This window comes from Chlorocebus sabaeus, chromosome 27 (assembly GCF_047675955.1).
Source record: "Chlorocebus sabaeus isolate Y175 chromosome 27, mChlSab1.0.hap1, whole genome shotgun sequence".
NCBI lineage: Eukaryota > Metazoa > Chordata > Mammalia > Primates > Cercopithecidae > Chlorocebus > Chlorocebus sabaeus.
In genome coordinates this window covers 49,586,219-49,598,638 of record NC_132930.1, presented here as the reverse complement: position 1 = coordinate 49,598,638, position 12,420 = coordinate 49,586,219, and the positions used below count along the sequence as shown (strand labels likewise).

The window sequence follows — 12,420 nt, the reverse complement described above, 5'->3', positions numbered from 1 at the left end:
ACTATCACATGGGGAGAGACCTTGGACAATACCTAGCTTTCCTAGGCAGAGGTCCCTGCGACCTTCTGCAGTGTATGTGTCCCTGGGTAATTGAGATTAAGAGAATGGTGATGACTTTTAACCAGCAAGCTGCCTTCAGGCACTTGTTTAACAAAGCACACCCTGCACAGCCCAAATCTGTTAAACCTTGAGTCACCACAACACATGTCTCTTACAAGGACAAGGTTGGGGGTAGGGTCACAGATTAACAGCATCTCAAATACAGAACAAAATGGAGTCTCTTGTGTCTACTTCTTTCTATATAGACCCAGTAACAGTCTGATCTCTCTTTCTTTTCCCCACAAGGCACCACCTCACAAGTGTATCAAAGTGCCATGATTTTACCTTGTCTAGGACCTGATAATCAAGAAAGTACAGTTCAACCTATGATCACTTCTATTCCGATCAATTTATGGGGCCAAGACTTGTTACAACAATGCCATGCAGAGATTACTATCCCAGTCTCCCTATACAGCCCCGTGAGTCAAAAAATAATGAGTAAAATGGGATATCTCCCTAAAAAGGGACTAGGGAAGCATGGAGACGCTATTAAAGTCCCAATTGAGGCTGAGGGAAATCAAGAAAGAAAAGGAATAGGGTATCATTTTTAGGAGTGGCCGCTGTAGAGCCTCCAAAACCCATTCCATTAACTTGGAAAACAGAAAAACATGTATGGGTAAATCAGTGGCCGCTACCGAAACAAAAGCTGGAGGCTTTACACTTATTAGCAAAGGAACAATTAGAAAAGGGACATATTGAGCCTTCATTTCTGCCTTGGAATTCTCCTGGTTGTAATTTAGAAAAAATCCAGCAGATGGTGCATGCTGACTGACTTAACAGCTGTTAATACTGTAATTCAACCCATGGGGGCTCGCGAACCCAGGTTGCCCTATCCGGCCATGATCCCCAAAGGTTGGCCTTTGGCAAAACAGGATTTTGAAAAATTTGCTTTTACTATACCAACCACAAATAATAAAGAACCAGCCACCAGGTTTCAGTGGAAAGTGTTGCCTCAGGGAATGCTTAATAGTCCAACTATTTGTCAGACTTTTACAGCTCAAGCTCTTCAACCAGTTAGAGACAGGTTTTTAGACTATTATGTCATTCATTATGTTGATGATATTTTGTGTGCTGCAGAAATGAGAGACAAATTAATTGACTGTTACACATTTCTGCAGACAGAGGTTGCCAACCCAGGACTGACAATAGCATCTGGTAAGATTCAAACCTTTATTCCTTTCCATTACTTGGGGATGCAGGTAGAGAAAAGGAAAATTAAACCACAAAAAAAATAGAAATAAGAAAAGATACACTAAAACATTAAAAGGGTTTCCTTTTTTTTTTTTTTTTTTTTTTTTTTTTTTTTTGAGATGGAGTCTTGCTCTTGTCACCCAGGCTGGAGTGCAGTGGCGTGATCTTGGCTCACTGCAAAAACATTAAATGACTTTCAAAAAGTTGCTAGGAGATATTAATTAATTTCGGCCAACTCTAGGCATCCGTACTTATGCCATGTCAAATTTGTTCTCTATCTTAAGAGGGGATCCGAAATTGAATAGTAAAAGAACATTAACTCCAGAGGCAACTTAAAAAATTAGTTGAAGAAAAAATTCAGTCAGCACAAGTAAATAGATCACTTGGCCCCACTCCAACTTTTGATTTTTGCTACTGTACGTTCTCCAACAGACATCATTGTTCAAAATGCAGATCAAAATGGAGTTTCTTATGTCTTCCTTTTCTACATAGACACAGTAATAGTCTTATCTCTCTTACTTTTCCCTACATTAAACATTTTCAAGTGTACAGTCTAGTGGTATTAAGTACATTTACTTTTTTTTGCAATGGATCTCTAGATTAAATATCTTACAAAAGTAAAATTTAATACGTTATAAACAATAAACTGCCCTTTTTTCCTTTTTCTTCAGCTACTGAAGAACACCGTTTTACTTCCTGTTTCTATAATTTTGGCTGATTTCCATATTCTTATTAGTGTAATTATATAATGTCTGTTTCTTTTTGACTGTTTTATATAATGTTATGTTCTCAGGCCTTGTTTTTGTAAAATGTGTCAGAATATCTTTGTTTTAAAATGAAATATTCCATTGTATGTATATGTCACATTTAAAAAATCTAATACTGATCTCTAAAGGGACATTTGTGTTGTTTCCAGGAATTGTCTTGTGTAAATAATAATGAAGAAAATGCATATGTAAATATCTATTTAAAGTCCTGCTTTAAATATTCTTGGAATAGTTTGGATACAGTGATGTAGTACTATGTGTATGTCCATATTTTTGTTTCCTGAGCCTTTGATGTCATATCCAAAAAGCGATTACTAAGAACAGTTGCATGAAACCTTCACCATCTATGTTTTTATTACATTCCACATATGTGTAACATCATGTGGAATTTGTCTCAGTGTATCTGGTTTATTTCTGTAACATATGATCTAGCAATTTGAATTCTTTTTTTCTTACATGGTCATCAACGTTTTATTGTCTTAGAATCAAAAAAATCTTAAATTATGATGTTTATTGCTTAAATATATGGCACCCTGTGATACATTTTTTTCTATAATAGCTGTACTAACTTACAATCTTACCAGCCTTATATGTTAAGTTTTCTGTACATTCTCACTAACCTTTTTTTTTTTTTGCCTTTCTAATTACAGTCATTCTAACTGCACTGAAGTCGTATCTTATTGTGGCTTTGATTTGCATATCTCTGATAATTAGTGATGTTAAGCATCTTTGCATGTTCTTCTTGGCCTTTTGTATTTCTTGTTTTGAAAAATGCCTCTTAGTCCAGGCACAGTGGCTCATGCCTGTAATCCCAGCACTTTGGGAGGCTGAGGTGGGCGGATCACCTGAGGTCAGGAGTTCAAGAGCAGCCTGGCCAACATGGTGAAACCCCTTCTCTACTAGCTATGCATGGTGGCAGGCGCCTGTAATCCCACCTACTCAGGGGGCTGAGGCAGGAGAATCGCTTGTACCCAGGAGGCGGAGGTTGCAGTGAGCTATCGGGGGAACCAGCCCCCAATATTTCAATATAGTTTCTTTTCTGTTTTCCCTAAGTGTCGGCCAGTCTGAGAAATAAAAGTAAAGAGTACAAAAGAGACATTTTAAAGCTGAGTGTCCAGGGGAGACATCACATGTCGGCAGGTTGCGTGATGTCCCCCGCAAGCCGCGAAACTAGCAATATTTTATTAGCGATTTTCAAAGGGGAGGGAATGTACAAATAGGGTGTGGGTCACAGAGATCACATGCTTCAAAAGGTAATAAAATATCACAAGGCAGATGGGCAAGGCAAGGTCACAAGGCCGGGGCAAAACTAGAATTGCTGATGAAGTTTCTTGTCCCACTGTGCACGTGTTGTCATTGATAAACATCTTAACAGGAATCAGGGTTCAAGAGCAGAGAACCAGTCTTGACTAGAATTCGCTGGGCTGGAATTTCCTAATCCTAGCAAGCCTGGGGGTGCTGCGGGAGACCAGGACATGTTTCATCCCTATCTACAACTGCATAAGGCAGACACTCCCAGAGTGGCCATTTTAGAGGCCTCCCCCTGGGAATGCATTCTTTTCCCAGGACTGTTAATTAATATTCCTTACTGGGGAAAGAATTCAGCGATATTTCTCTTGCCCGTTTTCAGCAATAAGAGAAATACGACTCTCATGCCCGGCTCCCAGGCATGGTTATCTCCCTTGTTCCCTGAACATCACTGTTATCCTGTTCTTTTTTCAAGGTGCCCAGATTTCATATTGTTCAAATACACATGCTTTATGAACAATTTGTGCAGTTAACGCAATCATCACAGGGTCCTGAGTCAACACACATCCTCAGCTTACAAAGATGACAGGATTAAAAGATTAAAGACAGGAATAGGAAATTATAGGAGTATTGATTGAGGAAGTGATAAATGTCCATGAAATCTTCACAGTTTATGTTTAGAGACTGCAGTAAAGACGGGAGTAAAAAATTATAAAAGTATTAATTTGGGGAACTAATACATTTCCATGAAATCTTCACAATTTATATTATTCTGCCATGGCTTCAGCCAGTCCCTCCGTTTGGGGTCCCTGACTTTCCTGCAACAGTGAGCCTAGACAGCATCATTGCACTCCAGCCTGGGCAACAAGAGTGAAACTCCATCTCAAAAGAAAAATGTCTCTTACTGTCTCTTCCCTATTTTCAAATTATGTGTTATATTTGTTGTTAAGTTTGTTATATATTCTGTAAGTTTTCCTCTCGTCATGTATATTTTGCAAATATTTTCTTTCATTCTATAGGTTATCTCTTCACTCTGTTAATTGTTTTCTTTGCTGTGCAAAGCATTCTTAGTTTGTTGTAATCCTATTTGCATATTTTTGTGTATGTTTTGAAGTCTTAAAAATTCTTTGTTCTGCAATATGTCATAAAGCATTCCTCTATGTTTACTTCAAATAGCTTTATAGGTTTAGGTTTCCTATTTAAATCTTTATTTGTGATTGAGTTTATATCATAAGAGGTAGGGGCCTAGTGTCTTTTTTTTATATGTAGATAATCAATTTTTCTAGCACCATTTATTGAAAAGACAGTCTTATTCCAAATGTGTGTTCTTGGCATCTTTGTTGAAAATCACGTGGCTCTAGGTTCACGAATTTATTACTGGGCTCACTGGATACTTTGACCTGTTTATCTGTTTTTATGTCAGTATCATCCTGTTTTGCTCATTATAATTTTATAGTATGTTTTGCAGCCAGGTAATGAGATGCTTCCAGCTTTGTTCTTTTTGCTCAGGATTACTTTTGCCATTTGTGGGTCTTTGGTGGTTCCCCATACATTTTAAGCTTTTTTTTTTTTTTTTTTTCCATTTCTGTGAAAAACTCATTGGTATTTTGGTAGAGATTACATAATCTGTAGATCACCTTGGGTAATATAGCCACTTTTATATTTTTTTTCAATTCATAAGCAAAAAAATCTCAATTTCTCATGTCTTTTTCATTTTTTATCGATGTTACAATAATTTTCAGTGTAGAGAGTGTTTACCTTTTTAATTAGGTTTGCTGCTAGACATCTAGATATCTTTATTTTTATTGTGTATGTAGAAGGAGTATTTGGCAAAATTCAACATTCAACATGCCTTTTAGGAACTCAACAAATTAGGTATAGATGGTATGTACCTCAACACAAGAAAGGCCATATATGACAAATCAATGACTGATATCATCCTAAACAGGAAAGAGCAGAGCACTTTTTTTCTGACATCTCAGACAAGACAAGGATGTTTTCATTGTGTATGACAATATTCAGCTGTGTACGCCATAAGACTGGAGCATGGCTGGGCATGGTGGCTCACACTTGTAATCCCAGCACTTTGGAATGCTGCAGTGGGTGGATCACTTGATGTTAGGAGTTCAAGACCAGCCTGGCCAACATGGTGAAACGCTGTCTCTACTAAAAATACAAAAATTAGCCAGGTGTGGTGGTGAACACCTGTAATCCCAGCTAGTCAGGAGGCTGAGGCAGGAGAATAACTTGAACCAAGGAGGCGAAGGTTGCAGTGAGCCAAGATCCTGCCATGGCACTCCAGCCTGGGTGACAGAGCAAGACATTATCTCAAAAAATAAAAATAAAAAATAAAAAGACTATCAAGCACAAGTCAAATATGGATCAGTTATATGTCTGTTTTTATTATAAGAGTCTCTGGGTTTATCTATATGCATATTGTTCCTGTAGTGTTTGAGTTGTATACTTGTTTGGTTTATGTGTATACAATGGTGGTTTTACCCTGCCTAGCTGAGTAGTCCTTGAAATTCTCCTAATTTTACCCTCTATTTATTTGTAAATCTATGTTTTTGTGTATGGGGAAGAAATCCTTGTGATTTGAAGATTCCAAAAACTGTCATACTTCTGTGTCTATTTTAGATATTATTTTAATTGTCAAAACACAAACTTTACCATCTTAAATCTTTTTAAATATTGAGTTCAGTCATATTAATTATATTGACATTGTTATGTACTATATCTTTAGAATATGTTTATCTTGCAAAGCCAACACTCAAAACACATTAAACAACTAACTACATTTTCTGTTTTCTGGTCCTTTACAAAAACAATTCTGTTTTCTATTTTAGAGTCAAACTGCTTTAGATATCTCAAGTGAGTTGATTCACACAGTTTGTGTCTTCATGGCTGACTTATTTCATGTCACACAATGTCATCAAGATTTATCTTTATTACACTTGTTAGAGTTTTTTGCTTTTTACAAACTCAGTAGTATTTCATTATTTTAATGTTACAAATTTATCCATTCATTTGGTGAGAAATTTGCATTGCTTTCATTTATTTGCTTTCAGTAACAGTACTACAATAATTATGTGTACAAATTAGTCTTCATTCAACCATATGTGTGATAGTGTATATTTATGCCAGATTTTATTTTATTAATCTAGCTGTTCAGCTTTATACCCATATCAAATTGTTTTAATTCTTTTGCTTTGTATGTGCTTTGAAATCGTGAGCTGTGGTGCCTCCAACGTTTTTTTTAATTGTTGGGTGCTTTATTGTCCCTTGAAATTCTATATAACTTTGGGGTTGCTGTTTCTATTTCTGCAAGAAATTGATTAGAAATTTGACAGGGATTTCGTTTAATCTGTAGATTACATTGAGCAGTCTAGACATCTTCATAATATTTCAAAATTTGAACAAGAGCATGCTGAAGACTGTATTTTTTAATTTCTATAAATATGTCAGTGTTAGTTTTATTAATTTCTACTCTCATTCCAGTTTGGTCATTAAAAGCTATCTGTAAAATTTCTATTTAAAAACAAATTTTAAGACTTTTTTTGTGGCCTAACAGGTGGTTTATCAAGGAGAACATTGTATGAGCTGTTGAGAAGTGTGTATATCCTGCTGTTGTTGAGGAGTATTCTCTACAGTTCTCTTAGGCATAACTGCCATACACTGCTTCAAGTCTTCTGTTTTCTTATGAATATTCTTTTTTGATTATTCATTACAGAAATTGGGGTATTGAAATATTCTACTACAGGCCAAGCGCGGTGGCTCACACCTGTAATCCCAGCACTCTGGGAGGCCAAGGTGGGCGGATCACGAGGTCAGGAGATTGAGACCATCCTAGCTAACATGGTGAAACTGCATCTCTACTAAAAATACAAAAAATTAGCCAGGCATGTTGGCGGGTGCCTGTAGTGTCAGCTACTCGGGAGGCTGAGGCAGGAGAATGGCGTGAACCCGGGATGCAGAGCTTGCAGTGAGCCAAGATCCTTCTTGGTCTCTTGTGCTTTTAAAGTATATTTTATGAAATATTACAGTTTTGACTTAAGATGTACTTTGCATAAGATAATCTTGACCTCTTTTTTTTGGTTATTTGCATGAAATGTTTTCTTTCATCTTGCCTTTTTCAGTCTCCTTTAATCATTAGATCTCAAGTGATTCTTGTTGAAAAGCAAATTGTATCTTGCTTTTTAATTTTTTAAATCCCTTTATTTGGTGGCATCTATTTTGAATCGAAAGTTTACTTCAAAAATACTTAAATAATTTGCTTAATTAGAAAGACTTAGTCATCTTTTGTTTTACTTGATTATTATACCTTTGTCCCTTATTTCCTTTCTCTGTCTTCCTTTGTGTCTTTTCTATTTTTATATTGATAGGACTTCTTATACTTTTGTGTATCTATACAGATACTTTGTGGTATCTTGGGAATTACATAAAATTTCATAAAGTTAAAATCATATATCTTAAACTGGTAAGAACTTCATTTGCATTTGAACATTCTTCTTCATACATTTGCCCTCAACTTTGTTATTGATGTATCATATTTTATGTTGTATATTAACAGATTATTAAGTTTGATTATTTTTATGCTTTTATCTTTAAAACTTTAGAGAATAATTAAAATGTTTTCTGCAATATTATAATGGTACAGAACCTTATATTTGTGTATGTGCATATCTTTTTCAGAAAGTTATGTATTTTCATATGATCATGTTTTGTTTTCTTGCATTGTTATTTCCAGTGGAAGATACTTTCTTCAGAAATTTTTTTTTAAGGGAGATGTGCTAATATACTTTTTCAGCATTTGGTTATTTTGAAAGGTCTTTACTTTTTTTTCATTTTAAAGACATGGTTGTATTATTCCCACTTAGAAGCTATTTTTCTTTCAGCACTTTTTATCACAATTCCTTCTGGTCTGAAAAAAATTTATTGACAGATTTACTGGTTATCTCATAAGACCACACTTATAAATGACACATCACTTTTATCTCGCAGCTCCTAAGATTCTTTTCCTGTCTTTGACTTTTGAAACTTTGCTTATATATGTGCCTTGCTATAAATCTGTGTGTGTGTATCCTAGTTGAAGTCTGTTGAGCTGCTTAATTTTTTATATCCTTTTTTTACTTCTGAAAATTTCTCAGTCATTATTTTTGTATTTTTCACCTCCATGATGTCTGTTATTTATGTTTTTAATGTTTTCATTGATTCTCATTTTTCTGATTTTATTTAGTTTTATGTATTCCCATTTAGCTCATTGAGAAATTATTCAGGTTAAATTTTAAAAATTTGCACATCTTCATTTTTTATGGTTGTTTTCTGAAAACCTTTAAATTTTTTCATTTGGCCATGTCACCCTAATATTTTGTATGCATTGTAATATTTGCTTATTTGAAGATTAACAAAAAGCCATTTGTCACAATCTTTACAATGTTGCTTTGTCCTGCCATAGTCTGAAACCAATTGTCTTCGATAAAGATTATGGGAGCCGCCCATACATGTTTTAAGGATGTGTCTTGTCTGGAATTTCATGTTTTTCAGTTAAAAGAGTTTGTTCATATTTCTTCTTAACAGTCTGTAATCACTTGCTCTACCTACTTTCTGTATTTAACACTGTAATCTGCTCCTGAAACATTTACAGTTTGTCTCAGCAAACCCAAGCTGTCCTTTCCAAGTATACCACTGTTTCTTTCAGCACTGTATTACTGGAGACAGGAACTAGATTTTGTAAAGACCACCAAAAGCCAGAAGTTAAGAATATGTGCATTAGTATTTTTCTTCTTTTTAAAGACAGAAACCGGTAATTGGCAGTTTACTCCTAAAGACATAATGCTATATTAGGGAGGAGGAAGAGCTGTGTAAATGTAACAAATTTTCCTTTCTGTTCTATGTGGGCTCTTGGCATTGTTCTTACCTGAGGCATTACATAAAATTAACTCATTTAGAGATTTTGCACAAAAGCATTTTGATCAGTAAAGTAAGTATATTCATATGCAAAGTATATTCATATGAATCTAGTAAGTGGGATAATTTGTTATTTTTATTTCTTTCAGGTGTGTGTTCTCATTTTACCCAAGACCTTTGGCCAGCGCAGGGCAAAGAAGATTCATTCACAAATTTATACTGAGAAGATATGAGAAATGTGGACAGAAGAATTTACAATTAAGGAAGGGCTGTAAAAGTGTGAATAAGAGTAAGGTGCAGAAAGGAGGTTATAATGGACTTTACCAATGCTTGTCAACTACCCAGAGCAAAATAATTCAATGTAATACATGTGTCAAAGTTTTTCATAAATTTTCAAATTCAAACAAACATAAGACATATTGGAGATAAATCATTTAAACGTAAAAAATGTAGCAGATAATTTCCCAAGTTCCTCCAACTAAATTAACATAACGGAATACATGCTGGAGGGATACAAATGTGAAGAATGTGGCAAAATCTTTACCTCGCCTCAAACTTTGACAAACATGACAATTCATACCAGAGAGAAACCCTACACATGTGAAGAATGTGGCAAAGCCTTTAATAGGTCCACAACCCTTATTAAACATAAGAGAAATCATACTGGAGAGAAACTCTACACATGTGAACAATGTGGCAAAGCCTTTAGACAGTCTGCAACACTGAACATAAGAAAATTCCTACTGGAGAGAAACCCTACAAATGTAACGAACGTGGCAAAGCCTTTAGATGGTCCACAAGCATGAATGAATATAAGAAAATTCATACTGGAGAGAAATCCTACAAATGTGAAGAATGTGGCAAGGCCTTTTATAGATATTCACACCTTACTAAACATAAGATAATTCATTCTGGGCAAAAACCCTACACATGTGAAGAATGTGGCAAAGCCTTTAGACAGTCCTCTGCACTGAATGAACATGAGAAAACTCATACTGGAGAGAACCCCTACAAATGTAAATATGCAAAGCCTTTAGACGGTCCAGAAGCCTGAATGAACATATGAATATTCATACTGGGGAGAAACCCTACACATATGAAGAATGCGGCAAAGATTTTACTTGGTCCTCAACCCTTACTGTACACTAGAAAATTCATACAGGTGAGAAACATAGTTGATAACATAGTTGAATGACATTTCTAGTAATATGTTTCCTTTGGCTTTAAACAAATAAATTGAAGAATATTGTTCCATGTTCTTTTTATTTAAATTTCTTAAAATTTTTGTAGGCACATAGTATGTGTATATATTTCTGGCATATATCAGTTATTTGAATACAGGCATACACCATGTAATAATCCATCAGAGTAGGCTGGGCATGGTGGCTCATGCCTGTAATCCCAGCACTATGGGAGGCTGAGGCAGGAGGATCACGAGTTCAGGAGATCAACACCATCCTGGCTAGCACGGTGAAACCCCATCTCTACTAAAAATACAAAAAATTAGCTGGGCGTGGTGGTGGACGCCTGTAGTCCCAGCTACTCAGGAGGCTGAGGCAGGAGGATGGCATGAACCCAGGAGGTGGAGCTTGCAGTGAGCCGAGATAGCACCACTGCACTCTAGCCTGGGTGACACAGCAAGACTCTATCTCAAAAAAAAAAAAAAAAAAAAATCCATCAGAGTAAATGAGTTATTAATCACCTTAAGTATTTATCCTTTGTATTACACAGTCCAGTTACACACTTTATTTTTAAATGTACGATTATTTTTTACTACAGATCATTTTATGATTGTAATATATCAAAGTATAATTTATCCATTTCTGAGTCCTGAATGAATACTTTAAAAAATGTCTCATATTTATCTTTGAACATGTAGCGTCTTGTCCTGCAAACACATACGGACTTTTCATTTTTATTTACATCAAGTTAAATATATAAATGTATTGCTCTAAAAATAAACCTTTAGGTATAAAAAAATTATGGAGCAAGCAATAGTGTTTGTGTAAGAGTTTGTACCTATTTTCCAAAGAAAAGATCAATATTGGAACAAAGAAGATTCTAAAGTGGATAATTTACTAGAAATTTAGAAACCTAAAACATTCTGAAATCAAATCTATATTTCTTTGGATTTAATTACTGTAAAATCTAATTGTTGAGACTCTCCCCATGTAAATTGTTTTCATTTGTCTGGTACTCATGTTAGAGCTATAATTTACTTATTTCTTTTGTTTTTACTTCATTATTTATGATGTGAGCTGGTGAGAAATTATAATGATTTTTATAAAATTTAGCAGTGCACAGAAAAGTTTTAGATGCAAGTTCACAATTTGTGTATTGTTTATATTTTATCTGGTTAGAAAATTTCATTTTGTTGCTTTAACTGGAGAACCCTATATGAACTGTTTTCTTTAGTTGTTGCTTTCACTTTTTACTTGACATAAATGAGTTTATGTATTGTGTGCCAATTTGTTCAGGTAAGTGCTGGGAAATCTTTAAGTCATGGAGATGTTTTAATATATAATTGTAGTGAACAAACATAAGAAAGTGCCGAGTGTGTAATAGATGCTCCATAATTAGCCATATTCTTTCTGGAGTCAGTTTGTAGTTGCAAGTAAGAGACTGAATATATCTATAGTGAAGAAATGGCATTAATTCTGCATGTGGAGAGAACATCTGTTCCCAGGCTACAAAACTGAGTCGTTCTGAATTTAAAGAGGGTTTTTTTGTTTTGTTTTGTGTTCATTTAAAAGTAAACTTTAATGTCAAAAATGCAGACTTAGGGAGGGCATAAAGATCACACACAAGGCTGCCACTTCACACTTGAAGGGTTGCACAGCAGCTGGGCAAAGGCTCTCCTCACTTCCCAGACCATGCAGCAGCCAGACAGAGATGATCCTCACTTCCCAGATGGTGGGGCAACCAGGGAGAGGCGCTCCTCACTTTTTAGTGCAGCCGCCAGGCAGAGGCGCGCCTCATATCCAAGGTGTGGCAGCCGGGCAGAGGCGCTCCTCATGTCCAAGACCGTGCAGTGGCCTCGGACGGTGCAGTGGCCGGGCAAAGGCTCTCCTCATTCCCAGAAGGTGCAGGGAGCTAGGCAGAGGCGCTCCTTAAAGAGGATTTCTGTTTTACGTTTATCCATAGCTATGTATGCCTCACAGCTCCTCTCCTTTTGTTGTGGCACAGTTTTCTCACTGTTCTCTTCATG

The 12,420-nt window shown here is 35.7% G+C and overlaps 1 pseudogene; it reads left to right on the top strand.

Annotated features, from left to right (window-relative positions):
- The first annotated feature begins 938 nt into the window (after positions 1-938).
- Positions 939-10,391, top strand: LOC140710538 (uncharacterized; annotated as a pseudogene).
- Positions 10,392-12,420: the final 2,029 nt, after the last annotated feature.